The sequence below is a fragment of the Emydura macquarii genome, unplaced genomic scaffold (assembly GCF_026122565.2).
Source record: "Emydura macquarii macquarii isolate MOO-44397 ecotype Brisbane River unplaced genomic scaffold, CSIRO-AGI_Emac_v2 contig_1644, whole genome shotgun sequence".
Lineage (NCBI taxonomy): Eukaryota > Metazoa > Chordata > Testudines > Chelidae > Emydura > Emydura macquarii.
In genome coordinates, this window is record NW_027131781.1 from 9,505,577 (window position 1) to 9,528,561 (window position 22,985).

Genomic DNA, 22,985 nt, shown 5'->3' on the forward strand with positions numbered 1-22,985 from the left:
TCAACCTCTGGAGTAGGGTTGTCACCTCTGAGATGCAGAAAAAAAACACACCAGACACTGTCTACCCCCTCCCCAGACACCCAGCAGCCTAACCCTCCTCTTCTACTCATGTGTACACCTCCCTCCAGCCAGCATGATCCCCACAACCCATGAGCCCTTACACCCACCCTCTCCCAGGAACCTCAGCCGCCATGGTTCCAGCATGTTGAGAGCCTGGAACCCGGAGCAGGACCTGTGTGTACCGGGAGCAGCACTCCCAGCCAAGTGACATGCATGACGTGCAAGATTGCGGCATGACTATTAGTGGCATTGTGTATGCACACAGCTTACAAGTGTGTGTCTGGGGGGGGGAGGGAAGGCACATTTTCACTAGCAACCAGCAAGGTTGTAGAAGAAACAGGCATTTTAATAACCAACCAGGTGGCAACCTTATTCTGGAGTTCCGGTATCAGACTCCTCCCCAGCAGTCTCTGCTTCAATCTCTCCCCACCTTTCAGGTTGATGCCCTGTTTTAAGGAACCTGGCTGCCGACTTCCAGGGGCCACCAAACTACTGTGCATTTTTTTTTCTTTTTTCCCCATTTGCAAAGTGCCACATCCATCTCTTGCACTATATAGCAAATCACAAAATGTCCAGATCTAGATCAGGACTTTGTTAGAAGGTCCTCTCTAGGGAAGTGCTGTGGTCCAGCTTTGTGGCATAAGGAGAAGCAGGGACCGAGTATCCAAGACCCATCCCTGAGCGAATAAGTGGTGATTGAGTGGGAGGAGAATACATAGAGACTTGACTCCACCCCAGCGTATGCATCATCCTTACACAAAACTAGATTTAAATGCACAGTTTGATCTTTAGATTGGGTAGACTGGATGGCAAAATTCAACAATACATGACATCATCTTTCCACCCCCTCCCTATAAAAATTATATGTTTCTCTGCTTTTAGACATGTAAACTGTCCCTTTTAAAAGACACTTCAATAAGATTTCCCTTTTAAAATCTCCTAGACCTAATTAGCATTGTATTCTTTGTTTCCTGTTTCAAGAAGAGCTTGGGATAAACCTGAGCCCGTCTTTATAAAATCCCCTGAAACATGATTTAAAACAAGGCATGGAAATCTATCTATAAAAACATCTCCCCTCATGGATATGATTAACAATCAAGAAGGATCTGTTGCTTGCTGTCAATAACAACTTCCAGTAATTATGAAGATTTTTTTCGATTTATCATAACAGTAAAGCATGAAGCATTCCCACATAAAAATAAAATCAATATTCCTTATGAAAAATAGCACTGGAAATACTTAAAACAATTCTTCAGTTTATGTCCTTTTTGTGCAAAGATGGAAAATGAATTTTGTTTTTAAGTTATGGAGTGTTTACTATAAGAACATTAGTCACTGTTGTTCATTGAAAGATAAAATGCTGGAAATGTACATTGCACTTTTTAGACAATTTAACATGCTAGGGTCAGGCACATTGAAACTAAATAGCAGCGCAACAAGAGCAGATACTGAAGATGTCTGAAATCCAGATTATGGCTTTTAGAAGACATGGTGTATTGGTCACCCAGGTTGAAAGCAGATGCATGTTTATTTGCTTTAATCTTGGCTCAGATGTGAGCTACCATGTTAACAATTTTGTTGCCCAGGCTGCCCTGGCTTGGGATTTAAATAAAAACAAATTACAGGTCTTAACAGTGATAGATGGACTTCTCTTGCATTGGTATAGAGTATTTTTGCCTTAAGATTAAAGGCTTACGCATTTATCTGCATAAACTAACCCCTGGAGTAGGGTACTGCTGACATTTTCCAAGAAAAATGAATATCCTAACTTATTCCAAAGAGAAGACTTGGTATTTGTATGGCCAGGGTGACCTTTGGAAGTGCCCTTTCAGATTAGGTGCACTACATGGAAAATTGTGCTCTTACAGTACTCCATAAATCATACCTACCAATTTTCTTTAAAGGGGTATGTAAATATCAGTGTACCAGGTGGGTAAACAACACTAACCTCGTACAAATGGCCTGAAAATTGAAGAAAAGCACCTTATTTTGCTGCTGAAATTGCTTTTGAAGCCCAGCATCGTGGCTTGGGTTGTAGAATGCATGAAATGATTTGTGCACTGGGAATAGAAAATGGGTTGATGATAACTACACTCGACACAGCTCCTATGTTTCTGAGTTCTTTCGATGATCAAAGATATCATTGCTGTATATTACTTTTCTTTGCGGATCCCAAATGCATGTGAATTTCAAGTGACATACACATTATCTGCATGTTTCCAAAATGGTCAGACGGCTTTTTAGTTTGTATTTCTCATTTGAGCTGGTTAATGTTTCTGGTCCAGTTTCAGTCTGAGTCTCCTTGCTCTAGTCATATAGCATTCCACTAAAAATAATATTACTTCCCGGGTTAAGAAAGAAGAAATGAAGTTGCAGCCTTTGAAACTGTTGAAGTGTGATACGAATAAGTACAACTATGAAACCGTGTAATTGTTGCTAAGACATACTGGCTAATAGAGTGGATGTAAATAAAATAAAAAAGGCCTGGCTTCATACACATCAGTACGTGTGAGATATACATTATGCATGTCAGAGCACCCTGTTGTAAATCCAGGGATCTAATTCAGATGAGATACTCCAGACATGAATTTGGTATAACTTATTTCTGTATGTAATTTTCATTAATTTTTTCAAGGTCTCATTTTCTATGCATATGTTGTTATCATTATTGTGTTGCTTGGCTACAACATTGTTCTGCCACATCCCAGAGGTTTTAGCATAAATATCTAAAGAAAAAAGTTGGTAGCTCATTCTACAATGGATACTGAAAAAGCAGAATTCATAGAGGCCTCAGTTCAGCCTGAAGCCTGGGCTTAGCATTACCCCAGTGCAACTACTTACGTGCTTAACGTTATGCTTTATTGGTGCCAGAGTTATGCAAGTTTAGAGGCATTGGAGCCTGGCAACTTTGTATTTCTCTGGCTCGTTCATGCAAAGATTTAAGTACTTTATCAATATTAATTATTTTAAGGCTCACCACATCCATGTAGGTAATGATTATTGTGCTCCTATTGATTTCAGTAGCATTTGCGGATACTCAGCACCTCTGAATATCAGAGGCCAGCGGACTCAAATGGGGTACCCAGGAAATAAGGATTCCGACATTAATGAAGGCTTTTGAAAATGTGGGCCGTAGTTTATTATTTAGCATATGCACTCCAGTCAAGCCAAGCCACAGTGTTCTTATCAGCGATGTTCAAAGCATGAAGACCTCCAGTGAGCTGAGCCATTTTGCAGTACTCAGCAATATGTGTGGTGGGCTGTAGTGACATGACTGGAGTCACACAGCCAGTCAACAGCAGTCAGGAAGAGAAGCCAGGATTCAAATCTTTGCTTCTAACAGCTACACCATACTCAAGTCCATACTTAGATGAAAATTATATTCACCCATAGGGAAAAAATAAAAGATATAATCCATTTTTAGCATATGCATAAGCTAATGTTACATAATGCACATGTTACACTGCATATCAACATTTCCAATGTCCTTCTTCAAAATCCTAAAACAGACTCCGCTGAAAATGCCTTTGGGGCACAAGACAGCTCAAAGCAAAATACTTGAAGCATTTCTGAAAACAGATTTACTCTTCACAAAAAGGAGCAAAAAACCCAACAGAGATCTTTCGCCTCCGAAGGAAAAACAACGCTGGAGGGGGGGAAAAAGAACTTCCAAACTCTGCCAGATTGGCAGGAATTCTGCATGCTTACATTCTCTTCCCACTGAGGAGGGGAAGGGAAGGGGCATGGCCTCATGGCATTGTCAGCCTACAGACCTGTGGAGAAATCAGGGACTATCCTCACAGATGTCAGGATTTCTGAGCTGCTCCTTGTCCCCTTCTCCCTAGGCTTGCTGACTAGTCATGTGCCTACCTGCTAATCCTGTGCAAGGGGGCAAATCTGCAGAGCAGAATTTAAAGCAGTCAATGGTAACATCCCTAGAGCTGTCCACTGAGTTGTTGGGAGAGTATCCCCCCAAAAAATTAGTTGCTCTTGGTTCCATACACAATCTCTAGCCCGATGTGCCCAGCAACACCCTTTGGAACCCCAGCAATATGGTGTTGGCTTGGAATGTAAAGAAGAAGGATTAGGCTTGCTTTCTGCCAGGGTTTTGTCTTTTTGACTCTGTTCCAGACCTTGCAATGGAAAAGGAACCATTCATTGAGATAAAGGTACAGGGCTTATTAAGGCACTGGACTTGGGGGTGAAGACACAAAACGGAGACACAGGAGACCTGGGTTCAAATACAGAAATCTCCTATGTGACCTTAGGCAAGTCACTTCATTCCTCTGTGCCTCAATTCCCCAACCAAAAAGGGGTGAAATAATATAATTAATCCATAGAACTCATTGCCACTAGGTATCACTGAGGCAGTGCTTAGCAGCATTCAAAAAAGGATTAGACTTCTATATGGATAAGAAGAATATCCAGAGTTAAAGTAGAAAATATATTAAAATTAAATAAGCGTGATCTCTGGATGGATGTAAATACTCAAGCTTCAGGCATAAACCAGCGTCAAACTTTCGTGGGTGAGGAAATTTCTTTTCCTGGGGGCAGGCTGCTCTATAACTTCATAATACAGGGTTGCTTCCTCTGAAGATGCTGGTACTGACCATGGTCAGAGACAGGATAGTGGTCTAGATAGACAAACTGTTCTGACTGAGTTTTGCAATATTCTATGTTTGTCTGTTCTTAACTACTTTTCCAATAAATTGCTTAATATTTCAGTTCATGATCAGTATGTTGGGAGATCAGATCAGTGTGGTGTATTAGAGAGGGCACAGGAGTGAAAATCTAGACTCTATTCCTGGCTCTACTAGTGACCTTGGACAAGTCATGTCAGCTCTCTGTGCCTCTCTTTCTTCTCTAAATCTTTGTCTCTTACAATGTGTATCTACACTATCCAAAAGAATGGGTCCCTGATCTAAGTTATGGCTTCTAGGCAATAGTGTAATATACATAATAGTAATCTGCTTGCTCTAGATCTGAGTTAGTAATCAGAATGCATGCTTAAATATTCCACTTTTCCAGCACCTTATTCATCCACCAGAAACTTGCTCACTGTGGGTACTTCGCTGCCGAAAAGTTAAAAGTAAGGATTTTAGAAATCAAACTATCACTGGAATTGTGTTTGCGAGAACACCTCACATCGTCACCTTTTTTTTTTCTCCCTGTAGTCTTGTAGGCCTGTCCACTAGCCGGGCAGCAAAGCAGTCAGCCACACCCAACTCTGTTTTAGCCTTCTGCACAGCTTTTATTCTTCTGCCACACAAAGGCAAGAAATATGGAAAAGTAACAAAAGTGATAGTGCTGACCTGGATTGAAACTGCGAAGGCCTCTACTTCCCAATAGCTCAAGGATCACAGCCTTCCCATAGCATAGGTGGGACACCAATCCACAGTTCCATCCTCATCCTAGTCCTGCTCCTCTCACCTGATACCCCCTTATACCTGTAAATTCTCACTTATATCTTCCATCTGGGAATCAGAGCCAGTCGTTAGCTGCTGCTCAGCTGGTACCCAACATCCACCTGCTGGGTTTCTCGTTAGGTCGGGACTTATTGCTTGTGGACACCCCAGGCTCTTAAAAGGACTGCCAGTCTGCTACACTCCCCTTTTAGTATTTGGATTCTTGCAGAAAACAAAATGATATTTTATTTTATCAATAGCGTTTGCCTTTTTTCACTGTGGTTTGTTTGTCGGAGAAGAAAAAGCAAGAACTTCTCACACGTGAGCACTTTCAAGAGATAATTCTTTTCTGTGTCAAGTAATCCGGCAGCACTTTCCACATACTGCTAGAGGAACCTAGAAGAGTTGTGTGGAAATTTAATATTAATATTTCTAAGATCTGTTTTTGTCCCAGGTACACATTTTTGGGGTTCTTAAATCAAATGATCAAGAAATGGAAAATTCTGAACAATGTGAATTTTTTTCATATTGTTTCAAAAGGCATTTTTAATTGAAAAAAAATTAGATTAATTTTGTTTTCAATCAGCCCTACTTATGATCTAAGTAAACAATGCGGAAAAAGAAGTTGGAAGGAAAACAGAGACACAGAGAAATTAAGAGGCTTGCCCTGGTCACAGAGTAAGTCACTGGCAGAACTATGAATGGAAAGCCTGTCTCCTGACTCCCAGTCTAGCTCTCTGTGCAGTAGATCATACTGCCTCTATGGTGACGAGTCAATTTCTTAACAAGAAATGATATTGAACTAAAGTGGCAGCATAAAACTCTCACATGACTAACTCATTATTAAATAATGGCAATAAACTACAGTATAAAAAGGAGAAAACTTTATATTTCCATGTGGCCTTCTCAGTTTACAAATATACAGATGAATAAAGATGTTAGCAGCAGAATTCAACTAACAAGTGAAAACAGACATAATTGCAATTAGTTAGCATTTTATTATAATTGATGCATTCAGGGTCAGATTTCTTTATTTGAACCATATGAAAGCAAAATCTATTTCATATTTGTAAGTAGTAAAATCCAACTGATTAGCAAATAATTTAAAAGTTCCTCACATTGTATCTCACGTTATGTCTGTGAGAGAAAGAAAAAGGTGAAAATGAAGAAATATGGCAAAATATAGCAGCACATAGGTGCTAACTTTTCTATCAAATGACTACTCTTAGATAGGAAGACTGTAATTGCAGATGAAGCTTCGAGAAGGAATTTCACTTTATCCATTCTAAGATCACTCTCCTAGACAATACTATAAAACACTAGCTGAATATTATACTAGTTACAAGGGCCAGATGTAGGCTTCCACTAATAAAGAAAACTCTCAGAAATGGGAAGAGCAAATAAACATGTTCATGTTCATTCATACTATGTAATGCCAATATTGTGAATGTGAATGCAAAAGTTGAACAACTGATTGGGAAAAGAAAGTAACCACCTGGATTCCCTGCTTGGAGACAGATTATTTTTGATGGCCAACTAGCATGTCTGAGTTTGTCTAATCGAAGAACATCATGAGGATGTAAATAATCTAACTGAAGTAATTATCCATAAATTTGAGCCAAAGCTTGCACTGGAATCAAAACAAACTAGCTGATTTCCAATAAGGCACCCCCATTTATATACAATATCTGTAAATCAAAATGATGCCTAGATATATACAGATGTATGTGCCAAATTATTATTTGTATTACAATAGCACCTCAAGGTCCCACCTGAGACTGGGGCCATATTGTGTTAGATGTAGCACATACATACTATAAGAGACAATCCCCACCTGAAAAGCTGACGAAGTTGCCACAGTCATAGCAGGTAGATGAGTTTTCCATTGGTAGAGTTTCCATTATACCTAGCAGTTTCTAAGGCCATAGGCTTCCCGTCATTTAAGATGAAATCAGGTAAAAGTGTCCCACACTTGTTTTGTTTTTTGGGACAATAAACACACAATACATTTAAAGGAAACACCTTTCACCTGCATGCCCTTTATTAAGAGAAGTCTTACTCCTCATCAATGCCTTAGCATAGTTACTGATTAAGGGTATGATCCAAAGCCAGTTAGAGTCAATGGTAAGACTCCTATTAGCGCTTATACTGCAAAGAAAGCAGCAAACTCAGACAGAGCAGTAACAAAGTTAGCTTCCTAAGCAGCTGTTGTCTAGCACCACTAAAGACTGGCTACAGTAGCTTTGAGAATTCCTATGTGATGACATATTCCATGACTTTAGGAACCACGAGAAAAGACAGGAAAACCATTGCATTACATTACTAAGTGTATTTTGGGTGAGATTTCTAATGAGTCCAGGTGATTTAGGAGCACAGATCCTATTAAAAGTCAGTGGGGCGTGTGCTCCTAAACAACCTAGGTGCTTTTGAAAACTCCACTTTTTAAAAATACCTGAGGGCTGGATTTTCAAAGGCGTTTATGGGCGTCTCGCAGACGTGCTCACTTACAGACAGGCTTAGCTTTATGAATTTCAGTTGTCCTACAGAAAGTTCAATAGGGCTACCCACGTGCATAAAGTTAAGGCACTGCATGTTTACAGGGTCAGGGACTAAGACAGCACATTACAGAACTCAGCCCCAGGCAGTATACAAATAGTGTCACGGTGACTTGTCCCTTGTTCAAAGCATTTTCCAAAATACTGTAGAGCTGCATACAGCGTATTGCGGGGATTGTGGTGGAAACTCCTGACTAGACCTCATTTTCTTCAACTGGACCTGGAAAGAAATATTAATTAAATAGTAAATAACCTGCTATTACTAATTATTTGAAAGAGGGTTCTACAAACACATCATACCTCTGGAATCTTGGAATGGGGACAATTGCCCCCAACCACTAAAAGTCTGGTCGTGGTTTTGGGGGACCGATTCTGTTCCCAATGAAGTCATTATTTTCAATGGTATAGAGTGTAGTCCTTTATATACCATTATATTATTTATTTTTTGCTACTTCAGGTGCATACAACCCTGATCTGAATCTAAACTGCGCAACTCAAGTCTATATTGTAGTTTCAACAAAATCACCAATTAAAAAGGAACATCAGCTGGGGAAAAATATCTTGCTAAAAATACCTTTTCTGCAAACTCCTTGATAAGGCAAATGATATAATATTCACACATATGAAAAATGCAACTATACAGAACTAGGCATTTAAATCCATTTACTGTTTTCTGAAATCTCAAAACATCACTCTACCTCACATCTACTCTGCAGAATAGTGAAAAAGAAAGAAAGAAAGAAAGAAAGAAAGAAAGAAAGAAAGAAAGAAAAGAATTGGATTTGACAGGCAGTGTTAATAATGAAAAGGTTTTTAAATGTAAGCTATAGCTGTGTACCTATCACTGCCTATTCAGGGTTATGCTTTTCAAATGATATTGTATCTACTTTCACCTCCTGCCTATTATGTGAAATAAAAAGAGAAATGCTTAAGCAAATCCTGTATCTGTTCACATATATTTTTAATATTAATATGTCAGAGCAGCAGCTCAATGATGATATTAGGCAAATGACGGAATTCTCCCTCCAGCTGGACATATTAATTGAGAAGCCAAGTTTTCGAAGCAAAGTTCACGTCTGTGCAGATGGCGGGACAATGGAGAATGGCAGACCTAGGTCAGTGTCAATCCCAAACCGTACTTTAATGGCTCACTTCTCTGCTTTTTCAACGTCAGCTGGTCCCCGGGGGGTATATAAGTTGGGCAAGTCTGTCTCTACATTTTTTTTCTGCCCTTGACTCTGGTGCAGTAATTTCATGTAAAGAAGATGCCCCTATGAGTGATCATAAATACAAGATATTTCACTTCCTGGTTTAAGCCAAAATACATCTGAAAGTCACATTTTGAGTTATTTTTTCAGCTTTCAGTGCTAACGTAGCTGCATTCAAATTTGATCTGCCAGCAGCTGATCGAAAGCTCACTTAAGTCAATGGGAACCTTTCCTTTAACCTCGGTGGGGTTTGAATCAGGTCCATCAGTGCTAGCCAGTCGCCTATTTTTCTTGTTTTAATCATTTTGATCCTTTCTGTTCAACATTATGCGTATAATACTCATTTTCAGTAAAGCTTCTTTATATTGTTCTAGCTGTAAACTGTCTATATTAATCAATTTAAGGCCCTTTACATGACCTGGATAGTATCTGGGGGCCTTAGTTTAAATAAGAATCAGGCCCTGTATATTGTTCGTATTTACTTAGCAAATGTATTGTTTTTTTTAACGTGATCTGTGAATCAAAAGCTGAACACATATCCATATACAGTGAAAGACATATAGCTATACTGTGTACAGCATCACGAGGACACTTTAATAGTTTCAGTTTCCTAAGTGATATAATTATTTATTATCTCTAATTAAAATGCAGAGTTTGGCTGTCTCTATGAGACTAGATGAAAAGCTTTTTTAATGAAAAGAGCAACTGTGAGCTCTAAATTTCTTTATGGAAGAGATAACTTATGTAATCACTAGTAACCTTTTTCAAGAATATTATCTCACTATTTATAAAACAATGCCTTCTTTACTTTAGAAATTCCCATTAGCATATGAAAAAGAGCTTTATTTATTGATGCTTGTGACTGATGTATATTCCTCATTCAGGGGTGTTCTTTTTCCAGTCTTTCATATACCATAGTGTTTAATTTTCTTTTGAAACTACCTAAAATAGTATTTTTACTATTATTTTCCGCTCCTACAATTCGTAAGAAAACACAGGATTTTTTGGACCTAAACTCACATTGTAATTACTTATTTCCTAGTATAATTTCAAAGTTTAACGACGGTAATCTTTTAACTATCAGGAGTAATTCTGCAACAAAAAGAAAAGCTTTTCATTTTTCTTTCTCATCCAAAAGTAAACTTTTGAAAAATCAATTATCTAGCTAATATATGGATTAAGCTATTTTATTCATTACAAAATATAAACAACCAAAAAAAAACAAAAAAAAATAGGCGCATATGACAGCAAAACAAACATTAAAAATCGTATCAACTAATCAAACAGTGATATGACTTGACTTCTTTAATTTTTTATATAAAACTTGCCATTGATGTCTAATTTTGTACAATCAATGGAGTACAAAGTGTATTAAAATACCTGACAGCTTTATGGGTAAATTTTGCCATCCTTTACAACTCTGTGGCCCCATTGGCATTATTACTTGCTGACTTTGACCTGTAAATCAATCAAGTATTTTTTGACACAGTTTTCTGCCAATAAGTGCAAAACAAAAGATTGCAGTAAACAAGTTTTATATTAATAAAATATTAAGGCAGCTATGTCATAGCACAAATTGATGTGTGGCCAGTGTATTATTTATATGTCACAATCATATGCAGCCTGATCCAAAGCCCATTGAAGTCAAAGGAAAGACTCCCACTGATTTCAATGTGCTTTGGATCGTGCCCGTAAACCATTCCTTGATCATCTGTATTCTTTCAAGGAACAGAACAATTCATCTTCAGTGGGGCTGGTGGTGTAACTAAAGGCAGAAAATGACTTCAGTGAAAGTTGCCTCTGTGTAAAGGAGGGTAAAATTTGACCTAGTCGACTGATAGGCAGGTGAAGTTGTAGGCAAAATGCCGAAGTGTTTACCTAAACAATTACAATAGTCTGCTCTTGAATTTCACTAGTTAATGACAGTGTTCAGCAAGAACATTTACTCAGAAAAACCTTAGCTTTAAATCCATTTACTGTTTACCGTTCTTGTCTGGTGATTTTTTACTACGTATTGATTAACTTTTTATCTTGTGTTCTTCCTCCAACCAGGACTTTGCTGTGAGCAGTTTTGACATTCACTCCAGAAAATAAGCATATCACTTTTACAGTAAATTCTACCTGTTAGTCAGTCTCTTTAGCCAGGGTCTCCTAGCTACCTTTAAATTAGCTTTTCCCTAGTCACTTTGTAAAATATCCATGGGCCATTCTGGACTCCTATATTTAATCAACTGTAATAGACTAACATAGATGTCTAGTTTCTCTTTGTTTCTTTAAATTCAGCAGAGGTGATTCCTGCAACTGAATCTTGACCAACAGATCTGATCTTTCCCATGCTCAGACTAATCTATGTAAACCACTTTAAGCTTGGTCAGTCAGAATAACATTCCACACAGGAAAGATAGTATATTGATCAAACAAACATTTAATACTAAACATGTGACAGTCAATGAAGGGGAATTCCTTTTGTATTAAGTTGCCTTTAATTTCATTCAGAATATTTTTAGGTAACCCTTATTCTAGTAATGAATGATATAACTATATTGGTATTTATGGAACAACAGCCAATACGTTACACTACAAAAACAGATAGCACAGAGAAATACAGAGAGGAAGCGGTGCCAATAATCAATAAAGAAAGTTGACTGAAATACAACTATCAGTTAATTTTGAAAATGTTATTTAGCTCCATGATAATGTAATCCTTGATTGTTATTTCAGATACTATATTAAGGGCATTTTCTCATTTATCAGATGAGGATTTTTTTTAGTAATTCCCCATACATGGAGATAATATTATAAGGCATGAGCCAAAGCCCTTAGAACTCAGTAGAAAAACTCCCATTGGCTTCAATGGGTTTTGCATCAGGGTGATAACTGGCAAGAGTTTTCAAAGATAGTGGCACATAATTGTCTTATTTATTTAGATTAATCCATGTAAATGTAAAGTGCCTATCCATTCACCCGGAGCACTCTTGACAAACATAAAAATGCAATTCCCTTCATTATAACTAAATTTCAGCCATTCCACCTCCCCTTCCAGCAAATCAGAGGTACTATTGATTAAAACACTTCCCCTTATGGAATCATTAGCCACTCATAATTTTCTGCACCGTTGAGGCTTTTTAAAAAATAAAGACTTTGGAGCACACAACTTTACACTTACACTTGTGTATGTCTAATTTACATAGGCAAATGTCCAATAGGAATCTTCAAATGAGGTCTCTGCATGCATATATGGCCAGTTAGGTAGACATATCAGGTTAGGTAAATGCAAATATATGCTCATGATTGTGTGCACATAATTTGAAAATCTGGCCCATACCTCTTGGTCTGGTAAATTTATGCTGTTCAAGTTTTTCTCTTATATGAATTGGCTAGTATTGTCCAATAATTTATATTCTGCTACATTTTGTGATTAAGGATTTAAATAATTTGTAACCAATTTACTTAAGAATAAATATGTTACCGCTACTCAGGTTTAAGTTAATCTCAAATGATGCAGATTTACATCACATTACAAGAGCTCAGAGAGGAACAGGCAACACAAGAAAATCTGAGGAAATTCAGATCATTCTTTTCATGTGTCATTCAGATAACATTACACAGGCATCGTATTTGCCATCACCAGATTTTTTTTCAGCCTTTTGCATCCTAGTTACTCTTGGCAACTGTGTTAAGTACTAATGTAGTTTGCACATTATTATCAACAGGAAATCCCTGGCATCAAAGGATTAATTTTAGTCTTTGTCTATGTTTTAGTAATAGGAAATAAATGTTACCTAGTCATTGTCCTAGTCAAGTCAAATAAAAGAAACTATATCTGCTGACGAGCCATTATTATCACAGTCTACTAAATTAACATTGATTTACTGTAGGTAAGGGCTGTTGAGGGGTCCATTCTGTATATGCTCAATAGCAGCATGATTATTTACTGTAAACCTACCCTCTGATTTTCTCCTTAGGCTGCTTTTGTTGTTATTACAGCTAATTCACATGAAATTATGGTAGCTCTCCAGGTCTACAGTCTTTGGTCAGAGACCTAAGCAGGTGTTTGCTTAATAATTTGGTCAAAGATCAGTGAGTTAAAGGTTAGGCCATAGATAGTGAGAATAGAAGGGTCAGAGCACTTTCAGGAGGGGGCTGAGACTTGATCTTCCTGAGTCTGGAACGGTCAAACCTCAAGGTCACCCATTAGTGATCCTGCTTTAACGGACTGTGAGATGTCAACCATAAATTCATCATGCCAGCACCTTTAACCCTATTAATACTGTTAATATTGGAAGTAAAACCAAGGACTCAGAAGGAACCTGCCCATGGAGAATTATTCACAAAATGTCTGTGATATTAAATTTATATAGTAAAACTTGCATCTGTTAATATACTTCTTCAAGAAAAACCTCTCTTTACTTGTACCTCTTTGGAAAGAGGTTTCCTATTTATACACAGAGTATAAGATAGATAGATAGATAGATAGATAGATCCCCTTTACATATAATATACATGTGCATATATAAATGTCTGTTTACGTATTACTGTCTATATTGATACACCTACAGATAATAAGTGTATATGCGCATAAAACTGAGAGACCAATCCTCCAATCCTTCCAAAATATTGTATGTGTATGTGTGTGTGTGCAAATATTTATTATTATGTAGAATTAAGAGACAACATGTGATAGAATGACTTATCAAGCCATCATCTGCTGTCTAGTTACTGGGAACAGATCAATCTAGCAGATGTGCTTTATCCTTGTTCAAGTCAATGGCTATATTTTGGTGGTTAGGTATTTTAGCATATAAGAACATGTAAGATGCTTTTAATGGTCATCCTCAGGTACATATACTGAAGTAGTGACAGTAATCGTATGGAATTAGAAGTCATGGTATACAAACAATTTTTTCACGTCAGTATGGGTGGGTTTGTACTCCCTGAATTCATCTTGAGTTTCAGGGATTTAAAAAGTCTTGAAAAAAATCAATAAAATCTTAACCAGATCTACAGATTTTTGAATAATTTGGGGTCTTAACCATGTGAAGCTGCTATATTTCACCATAAGCCAAAACTCCTCCCAGTGCATCCCTCATCTACCAGGCCTGGGCTATCCTCATCTTTTGTCATCTTTGGAGGGAGAAGAGCTTGGCTTCCTGTAACTCTTGACTACAATAACTTCAGTGGATGATTAGCTGGTTCCATCTTCATTCATAGATTCCATTGCCAGAATGGACTGTTGTGATCATCTAGTCTGTCCTCCTGTATAACACAGGGCAAAGAACTTCCCCCAAATAATTCCTAGAGCATATATTTTAGAAAAAAAAATCCTATCTTGATTAAAAAATTGTCAGTGATGGAGACTTCACCACAGCCCTTAGTAAATTGTTCCAATAGTTAATCGTCCTCACTGTACAAAATTTACACTTTATTTCTAGTCTGAATTTGTTTAACTTAAACTTCCAGATTTCAGATCATGTTATACCTTTTTAGAGTGAAAAGTCCATTACTAAATATTTGTTCCCCAAGTACATACTTACTGACTGTAATCAAGTCATGCCATCACCTTCTCTCTGCTAAGCTAAATAGACTGAGCTCCTTGAGTCTATGACCATAAGGCACGTTTTCTAATCATTTATTCATTCTTGTGGCTTTTCTCTGAACCCCCTCCAGTTTATCAATATCCTCTTGAATTGTGGGCACCAGAACTGAACACAGTATTCCAGCAATGGTCGCACTAGTGCTACATATAGAGTAAAATAACTTCTCTACTCCTACTTGAGATTCTCCTGTTTATATACTTCAGGATCACATTAGCTCTTTTGGTAACAGTGTCACATTGGGAACTCATGTTCAACTGATTGTCCATGATGACCAAATCTTTTTCAGAGTCACTGCTTTCCCAGATAAAGTTCTCCGTCCTGTAGGTATGGCCTACACACTTTGTTCCTAGATTTATACTTCTACACTTAGCCTTACTAATATGCATATTGTTTGCTTGTGTCAAGTTTACCAAGTGATACAGATAGCTCTGAATCGGTGGCTTGTCCTCTTCATTATTTACCATTTCCTCAATTTTTATGTCATCTGCAAAGCTTATCAATAATGATTTTATGTTTTCTTCTAAGTCATTGATAAATATGTTAAATAGCATAGGGCTAAGAACCAATTCCTGTGGGACCCCATTGGGACACAACTGCTCGATTTCGATCTCCCATTTACAATTATATTTTGAGACCTACCTATTAGCCAGTTTTAAATCCATTTAATGTGTGCCGTGTTCGTTTTATATTATTCTAGTTTTTAAATCAAAATGTTATGTGATACGAAATTACATGCCTGACAGAAGTCTATTTCATCAACCAAACTTGAAATCTCATTAAAAAAAGATATCAAGTTAGTATGACAGGGTCTATTGTCTATAAACCCATGTTGTTTTACATTAATTACATTACCCTCTTTTAATTCTTTATTAATCCAGAAGTTCAAGGACAGCTGAGCAATTTGGTCCTCCATCTTCTTCTTTGAAGGGTTGGCAAATTAAACCCACAGTCTTTAGCCCCCAAAATATCTTCAAGAGAGCAGGCTGCCTGCTCAATCCACCATTTAGCATCTGCAGGATGCAAGCAGGCGCCACCCAGTTCTACATGTGACTTCTGACTTCATTCTGGGGCTTGATGTTTCCAGAATTAAGTATTATTAATATTTATGTAGTGCCATAGGTGTAAATGACACTTCATAGAATAGATAAAGCAGATGCCCTGCCCAGAAAAGCTTGTCTTCTAAGTTAAAACCAGAGCTACATTAGATGATAACACAGGGAGAGGCAAGGAAGGAATATGGTGAAGGTAAGGGTTACAAAGACACTTGGAGGCTAGTGCATGTGTTCAGACTTTTAAGAAAGTACTTAAAAGAGGAAAGGGATGAAACATAGCAAACAGTGTCAGAGAAGGAGTAACTGCTATTATTTACTATTTTATAACACATGCTTTACAGAAGACAAAACAATGACCGTGCCCTGTGCCAAAGCATTTAAAATCTAAGGTTCTGAGTGTGCAATGGGACCTGTTGCAGGATCAGGGCCTAAATGAGTTCCAGGCACTTGAGCAGCGTGAAAGAAAGCCTGAAGGTGGGAGTGAGAAGACACAAAGGAGCCTTCCAGATGACTCACTTGAGCTGAATGAAGAGGTCACAGCAGAGTAAAAGGAAATAAAGGCAGACAGTTACATGCATGGGTAGGGAATCTGGGCATTTCTGAATCAGTAGCACCAGCTCAGCATTAATGAAAGGCTCAGGGAAAACAGCCACACAACATATACTGAATAGTCTGCACAGAAGAACATTTAGGGGTTCTCTGAACCTGACAGCCTTTTGTTGAGGAAGATTGTACAATTCTGTATGGTCCCCCCCATCCCCACATTTCTGAGGTCTGAGCATGGAAAAAAAATACTGTGAGAAAAAGACCTGGGGACTAGAACAGTGACCTACTATTTACTGAAATCATAGTAAAAAGAGCTGGTAGGGGAGAGCCTGTTTCAAGAGAAAAGTAGCTTTTGCATGAATACAGATTTCATAGAGATTCCAAATTGCAGGACTCATCCTGCCAGATGCTGTGCCTCCATGGTGCAGAGCCCCTGACTGATATCAACAGGTTTGAGGCACCACTCAGCACCCAGCAGAAGTGGGCCCTCAATCCAGAACACTTGGCTTCAGTTCATATCACTTGAACTCACGTTGTTTGAATGGGCTTAAATCTTTATACAAACTGTTTGCTCAATTGCATTGCATACCGTGCATGATGCTGTGCGCACCTGTTTGTTTTGATAGCAAGCACAATAGGATATTTTTGGGTTGAAATCATTAGTTATAACAAACAATTTTTTTAATTGAGAATAATTCTGGAAATGAAGACACAATGAGAATATGTACAAAAAATATTCCTTTGTAAGGATTGAAAAGTAAAATGTGTCAAAATATTTTTAGACCCTCAAGATGTATTTTGTTGACACAAAGGCAGCTTTCATATAGGGGCTCCTCTTTTTTTTTTAATAGGCACATTCTTCTGTCTTTAAGATGACTTCTTCTGGTTTATATTTAACTGAGCCTCTAAAAATATTTTCTACTTTAAAAATAAAGAGAATATAGTTGTAAAACATAACAAATTGCATACTTATTGTGCTGGATGTGCTGCCTGCTACTTAGAAAGGGAATACATGGTTTTAAAAAAAATCTGATTGGGAAAAAAAAAAATCAGTCGGCCACATCCTATTAGCCCTCTGCATGTGGAACTCTCATTTATTCCAAAAAGCTTCCAAAATCAAGTGCATTAAGACCTCAATCCTGCAATGAGCTCTGTACCCATTGCAGGATCGGGGCCTGCATTTTGTGTAAACTAAGGATCATCTTTACTCACTATTTTTAAGGATTATTTGATACAAATGTTTATGGTTTTATATTAGACTTTTACTGATGTAGGATAGCACCTTAATCACGAGTCATTTCCCAGTTTTCGATGGGGGTATTTAAGGAGTACAGTCAGGCCCTTAATGCTGGTGCAGAGTTGTACAATGCTTGTACAGAGTTTTGAAGATGAAAAGCACTTTACCGGTGCTAAATATTATGATGATGGATCACAGATGAGGATCATTTCCTCTTCAGTTTATATGCCCGACAATCTGAGTGATCTACAAAATTTTCTTTGAACTCCACTCCTACTCATGACACTTCAGCGGAGCAGATTTAGCTCTCATAGGTACTTATATGGCCTCCATCACCATAGCATCTGAGCACTTCACAATCTTTAATATCTTTGTCCTCTCTCACCGCTGTGGGATAGGGAAGTGCTGTTATCTCCATTTTACAGACAGGAAATGGAGGGACCAAAAGGCTAAAGGACTTGCCCAAGGTCACACAGGATGTTGATGGTAGAGCAGTGAGTTGAAGCCAGCTCTCCCAAATCTTAGGCAAGTGACCTAACTATTGGACCATCCTTCATCTCCTGTGTAAGGGAGATCAGAGGCAAACAGCAACAGCAAGAGATAGGTCTTAACACCCCCCGCATATCAGTAAGGGAGGCTGTGACTGAGTTCCATAAATGCCATCAGGGAGTGAAACACTGGAAACACTCTGTGGAGAGAGACCACTGACACCATATAACCCTTTCTAATATCATGCTGGGGGAATCAGCCATAGTCTGGAATAATTGTTCCAGAGAGGTTACATTTCTGCTGCCTTCTGAACTTCAGCTTAGTTCTCTGCACAGGGAGGGGTGTGCCAAGGAGTATGTCTAAATTCACTTCTGAGCAGAGGGCCAGAGCAAGGTCTGTGCCCCACTGAAGCCCTCAAAATAGGATATAATTGGAACTTTGATGGTGTACGGGCCTCATGCTGGCCCATTGCCCAGGGGTAAATTCCATCCGCACAGAAAACTCACATGCCCTACGCTCCTGTTGTACCTGGGAGCAAAAGAAATTCTCCTTTCCTGTGCGGCCAAAACACATGGGAATTGACCTAAGCTACTTCTTCCTGGTTTGAACAAAATAAATTGCATGGGCTTATTTTCAGTCAATCAGACAAACCCCTCCCAACCCACAGAGAAAATATTTGTTCACCAGATAGTGGAATCTTGATTTTATCAAGTCTTCCAGAGTAGGAAACTATGTGGGCCTTGTATTATAAGGATGCCATTTCCATGATTTACCTTGGAGAACAGCGAATAGATTTTGTTCATGTTTTTAGTTTTACTTTCCATTTTTTTATATTTCTTCTCATGTTACCGTATTTATGCATGACTGCTAATATTGGAATGTAGCTGAAATATTTATGCATGTGCTTAACTTTATGCAGGTGAGTAGCCTCAAATACTTTAAATGTATAAAATTAAGCATGTATGTAAGTCCTTGGAGGATCGAGATTCAAGTTGCCTTGGCATGCATGAAACAGGGTCTGATTAAACTTTTCAATGCTCGTATTTCTTTTTTTAGAAATATGTTTTCAGACATTGGAGCTGAGGCTGTCTCTTTCATGATTGACTAGTCTTCCTTTGAGAATTGTTTAGATCAGTTTCTGAGTGGGTTAGGGAAAGACAAGAAACAAAGGTTTAATGAATTGCAAAAATATTCATTGCAAGAGAAATACACACATTCTGGACTTCTCCCAGACTGAAATAGTTTGAGTGTATGAAGGAGGGTATGGTGATGGAGGAGGGAGTAGAAGCTTCAGATGTCCCAGAAAGAACTGAAAATCAGCAGCTTTTTAAAAGTGACCACAGGTAGTCTTTTTCATATACAACGATGGGATCCAGAATTGCTGACAAGCTTGTTTAAAGCAATCTGACTAACACTTTATATTGCTTAGGAAATAGCTGGAAACTTGTAACCTGATTTCCTAAGTTGCTCTGAACTTCTTAGAACATAGCTTGTTTTTTCTGGTGATACTTTATGCAAGATGTATGTGCAGCCTTATGATTATCACTCATTGTTATTTAGTTAGCAGATGGCTTCTAGATGAAATACTATAAAAGTTCCTTCATTTATAAAATATGAAGTGCCTGACCTAAGTTACACCAATTAGTAAGTGCTTTATTATTTTTCCAGGTGTTTTCTTCATTATCAGATATCAGTCAACTCTATGGCAGTAAACAATCTAGTTCTTGGATTTGTGGAATGCTCAAATCATCAATTCAAGGACATGCAGTTCAAATCTGAAATATTAGCAGTTCAAAATTCCATTAAGATGAGCGTCAGACATGTTGTTACAATATCCATATTGAAATATGAAGCACAGAAGCAATCAGTGACACCTTGGTATCAAAAGAAAATATTTACTATTATTAGGATGTTCAGACAAAAAAAATCCAGATTGCATTTAGTGGGCAACATAAAAGTATTTTCACCTAGAAAATGCTCCATTTAGTTAGCTCATCCTCATTAACATAGTCCATATTACGTTCTTTCAATTGAACTCTACATCTAAAATGATGGTGAGAAAAATCTAAAGGAAGAAATGCAACACAACTGAGAAGTGATTCCCTTACTAATATAAGATTCACAAATATATCGCTTAGGTTGCAACAGTGTTGGAGGCTTATAAGAAGACAGAGAGCATGTGTTTTTTATTTAAAAAATAGTAGCTATAAAATGATGATCACAGTTCATACCTCTATCTGGTGTAAATCAGTGTAGCTTCATTTACTCTAGATTTGGCTTCAACTGTTTTTCTATATATAGCCTTGTATTCTACCTGTATATATGGCTCCTTTTAAACTGCCTGATAATTATGTTAGAGTGGGATGTGTTTGTCGGAATAAACAGGGAAAGAAAGCTGTGTTTGGGATATATTTTCTGAATTTGGGACTACGTGGATCAAATTCAGCAAACCCTCATTCTCACATAAGGGCATTATTTATGTGAGGGAGGCATTGGAAGGATCAGGCCAATTGTTCACAAGAAATGCTGATGTAATCAAATTAGCGTTTTGGAAAAAGGCAGGTTAAAATGATGAATGTCAAATAGTAGTAGCTCTTTTAGAAAAAGACATTTCCCACGACACTTCACCCGCCACCTCCTGCTCTCCTCTACAGATGGCAAGAAGGTGCACAGTAAAAGAAATTAAGATGATAGTGTGTTGACAGGAGCAAGGGGAGTCCAGTTTTCATCCCCTCAGACAACAGACATGACATCACGTCTCCTCAAACTGACACATTAATGAATTGAGAAACACCTGAACTTTTCTAGAAAAGAGAAGCTTTTACACCAGCAAGTTATTTGGTGTCAGTAATAATAGGATTCTATATCCAACCCCACTCCATATTTGATGGCAGAATTACCTTTTGGGCCCTAACAAGTTGACAGGGGTTCATTTTGCTTCCTTTTTTAATGACATCTTCTTTGCAGGTGAACTGCAGATGTAATGACTTCCTCTTTTGCCTCTGAGTACTGCCGAAAATGTCATTATGACCCAAGATGTCTCAATCTGGCTTAATGCAAATGGGAAGCAAAGGGTTTTTAAAGGTGAAACTGATCTTGCTAATGAAGAAGTATCACTCTTCATCTGGACAGGGAGCACAAAGCTTGTTAGATCAAGTTAACTGAATGTCACAGGTTAGAGTTCAAGCATAACACAGAATCGTGACTGAAGATTTTATCATCTATTTGTACAAAGAATATAATTGAGAGATGCCCAGTTCAAACACAGGAATATGCGTCTAAATCTCGGTATTTTGGAAAGACGCAGAATGATGTGCAATGACACTTTACTTCAGAATTCCGTTGTTTGGGAACCATAATTAAGACAAGTTTAAGAATGTAATCTGCTCCTTTTGTGCAGCAAAGTGAATATAAGTACCAACTGCCTATTCATTGAGGCTGGAAAATGAATCCAAAAATTTCTGAGTTTTGTGCTTAGCTACAGCATGTAACAGTTTGTAAAAAGTATTTACTTTTGTCACCAGGTGTGTGTTACTTTGCATTTAGATTATTCAGAAGCTTTTTTTTTAATGCAAGAAGCTAAAATAATCTGAGATCTGTTCTTTACTGCAAATGGGAAGAGATCTGGTCTTACATTTTGATATTTCACTTCCTAGATGGTTGAAATACCATGAAGAGACCAGAGATCACTTTATTTCAGACCCACCAAAGGTTCCCTAAAGCTATTAAAAGGCCATGAAAAGCATAAATTTAGCTACTGAGATATTCAGATTTGCATTGCAATTTGAAAGCTCCACCCATATTTAAGAGGAAAAGGGTGTTATCATTTCAAGAAACCTAATCTAGTGTGGTAAACATTAACTTGTGAAGGCTTCACAAACTGAAAAGAAACAGCACTGATGGAAAAAACTTAACTTGTCACTTTGCAGTTGTTTCCTACATGTTTAAATCATTCAGAAATACTTTTTTTACAATCCAGTTCCTAGTGACACTCTTGTATCAAACGCAGCCCACTGTTTGTAGCACTGTAGGGATGCCTGAGTTGCACACTTTGTGTGAATGGGCCCAGATTAAAACTCATGCAAAACCTGTTCAATGATTCACCAAGAGAAAATAAATAATAAAAAAGCCTACTAGATTGAAATGCCTGACTGATGCAGGAAACATTTTAAAAATACCACATGAATATTTTAAGTGGGGGGGGAAAAAGTAGACATTTGGAAATACAGGCTCAGATTTTCAAAGGAATGCTTGGAAATATACATGCATACTCCTGTGCATGTCTGCTTGAAAATCTGGGCTGTTTGAGCAAGCAAGCAATTTATGTTTTATGTACAGGTTTATTTTAACTATCTTGATTGAAAGTTTTGAAAGCTCTTTCTTGGAAAAAGCAGAAATGCAACTCTAGTATATTGTGTGTCCATATGTTACAAACTACACACTGACACTTTATAACACAGATTTTTTTTGTTTCCCTGGTTTTTGTTTACATTTGCTTTGTTTAAGATGCTTTGTAGAATTCTTTAACACAGGAGGCCACCGAATAAAATGCTGTATAGGAGATGGATCCAAAAAAGGGATGGATAATTTTATAATCAATTATATTTGTGGTTATAAATGATAACAAGCCACATTCACATAGAAAATCAGAGGGTTATGCCAGAGATCTATTTAGTCCAGTATCAAATCTCACAGTTCATGATATCATTTTATTGACACAGGGTTCAGATGTATAACATTTTACACAAGGCCAGTTGCATTCCAAGATGGAGGGGTCCCTGGGATAGTCCACTACCAGATTTGATGGGCTAATTGTCTTATGCAATATCACAAATC